Source organism: Austrofundulus limnaeus, unplaced genomic scaffold (assembly GCF_001266775.1).
Source record: "Austrofundulus limnaeus strain Quisiro unplaced genomic scaffold, Austrofundulus_limnaeus-1.0 Scaffold188, whole genome shotgun sequence".
NCBI classification, from domain to species: Eukaryota; Metazoa; Chordata; class Actinopteri; order Cyprinodontiformes; family Rivulidae; genus Austrofundulus; species Austrofundulus limnaeus.
In genome coordinates, this window is record NW_013952590.1 from 188,811 (window position 1) to 191,883 (window position 3,073).

Below are 3,073 nucleotides of genomic sequence, written 5' to 3' on the forward strand. Positions count from 1 at the left end.
GATTTCAATAATAATACTGCACTACTGTTAGTTTTACAGTACTGATGTGTTACTCTTGTTAGTTTTACAGTGTTTTAACTTTGGAACATGAAAAGATATGTTGCCTGTGAGTCAGTGTTTAAAAGATAAATAATTTACACTGTATAAAATTTGGACCTACACACAGCCTAGTGAGGACCCCTCTTATGGGGGCAAAAGCCCGGTCCATGTTTTGTGGAATATTGTTGGTGGGTCAGGGGTTAGGGTTAGGGTTAAGGTGTGAATTGAGTTTGGTTTAGGTATAGGGTAAGTAAGTACTGGGGTGGTCGGGTTTAGTGTTATGGTCAGAGTTAAGCAATGGAAATGACCAGTAAATAAATAGAAATCAATTCAAAGGMCCCATGAGGATAGAAGAACAAATGTGTGTGCGTTTACATCAGCCAGAGTAGATTAAGAAGACAAGGACAAACTTCCACACTCAGATACACACACACAGTCCCTGAAGGAAACAGCCAGGGAGGTCAGAGAAAGACCAGCAGACTTCCAGTCACTCAGTAATAAAACATTCCTGTAAAAGATGAGTACCATTGATCCTCAGGCAAAATAAGAACAAACAGCAGGTTTATGCTTAAATTAAAACTTTCTGACTCACAAATGTCCTCATTAAATGTGTCTTTACTGTAACTAATGTAACTGGATTTGTTTAACAAGCTTTATGTAAGTATCACTTAGCTCAGATATTCATGTGAATGTAGAAAAGTACAAGTATCTTATCATACAGTTACTTAAAGTATTAAAGTATCTGTCATTTAATGTACTTAAATGTCAAAAGTAAATTTGTTATAAAATGTATAGTATTAAGCATAACCGCTGCTCCACCATGCTCATCACCCCATCTCACAGTAAGTACTGAGTCCGTTTTGGTCCCTGTTTGAGACCGTTTCACAATAAGGGTACCCTAATAAATTACTAATATGTACAAGTGCAGTTAATAAATCAGCTGTAAACACTTAATAATTATGATGCTATAGATAAACGGAGATAAACTAACATTTATCTTGTAAAATAGTGAGCCAGCCTTTATTAGTGCTCTCCATCCACTCTATTTACAAGTTTTCTTCACCATTTCCAGTTTTATAAATCAAACATGTGTCAGCAAAGTACCTGCTTGTAATCACTGTGAGCATTTGTGGAAACAAAGCTTGTTTTGATGTACATGCAGACGACACAGTCATTTACAGTCACATCCCCACTGAATCAGGCTGCTGAAGTTGGTCAGGAAATGTTGAGAAAGGTATGTTGAAACTGTAGCGTCAAATTTAACCAGACTAAATTTATGACAGTGACTCAGAATGATAATTTACATCTTTTAAAGTGAGAGTTTGTGTGAAAGTTTTGAACAATGAATATTTTGTTAAAGATAGCATACTTAGAAAGTTGTACAGTTTGTCCAGAAATTAGATAATGACATACTGAATTCTATCCCAGCTGGCAAAAAAAAAAAATGTTCTCCTTAAATGCCCATTTTTGAACTGCCACATGCAAACTCCACTTGTCAGTCATTTAGGGGTGGCCATTCAGATGCCTGGGGAGGCAAGTGCCACCTTGGCCACCACTCTGGCTTTGCCCGTTTCTGTCAGTTTTCATTGGATATATGACAACATTATTTTGGCAGAAATATAATTTACCTTCCAGAATTGCCATACAGCACGGCACAGTTTCAGCTAGCTGCCGCAGCTGCTTTTTAACAAATAACCATAAAATTATATGTAAAAAAAATTGTTTAATGCAAAATAAACAGTAAGGTAAAGATCTATAAACTAGTGTTTACAAGAACCGCTAWAAAATTTGTGATTGGAGGTAATTTATGATGCAGAAATCACTTCGACTCGCAGAATAACCCAACAGCCAAAACTTAAAATCAACCTGGGATTATTCAAACACTAAAACAAAGCCTTACTGTAAATTGCAGTGATGCAAGTTATCGTTTGAAAGAAAAATGTTAGTATTGTTTATCTTTGCTTACTTTTGAACGCACAGAATAAATAACTGGTTCTGCACGAAAGCAGGCTGGAAACTACAAACAGCTGGATGTGAAACAGCTTGCTCAGCAGATTTCTGGTGAAACATTCACATAAAAGTGCCATATTGATTCCATTTGGCTTTTTGGTGACTCATACATACAGTGTCTATAAAAAAATTACCCCCCCCCCCCCAACCCACCTCCTGGATGTTTTATCATTTTATAGCCATTAAAAATCAGTCAGAGGCTTTTTGACAAAAGGAAAAAAAAGAAAAACTATTTTCAGTGTCAAACAAATTTCTACAGATCAACCATGAGCAAACTTTTTCAAGTCAAACACCTTTTTCTATCGGATTTCAATCTGGGCTTTGATTTGGCCACTCCTTTCATCTTTTTGTCTTTAAATCGTTTCTGTATCCATGTGTGCATCAGGTCTTTGTCTTGCTGGAAAACAAATTATCTCTCAGCCTGTAGTAATTTTGCATCAGATAGTTCTCCAGGATTTCCTAATATTTTGCTGTATTCAATTAACCCTCTATCTCAGGGGTGTCAAACCTAGTTACACAAGAGGGCCAAAATTCAAAGAATGGTCCAAGCCAAGGCCCAATCTGTCAATATTCACTGAGAGATAATACTGGTTTTAGTATTTTTCTCTCTTTTTAAATACTGGTTTTAACTGTTATATCAACACTGTGACGTGTCCAGTGGACAATCCCGGATGAGCCCCCAAATATTCTACTGTCCAAATGTCTAGGATTACTTTGAACACATAACATATAGAGTCCAGATCATTTTAACATTCAACTCTGTTGAATTAGACAGTCTTTTTAAAAGGGGTGAATAATTATGCTATTACATATTTCTATTTTATTGCCATTGCTTTGTTTAGATTTTATTTTATTTTGTCCTTTAAGGTTTTTAGATTTTTTTTATTTAGTAAAAACATCCCATTTAAATTGAGTACGACTGATTTACAACAGCAGTAAAAGGTTAAAATACTTAAAGGGGGTTTATAAACATAGTAACGTCTGCTGCAGGATAATAATAATAATAATAATAATAATAATAATA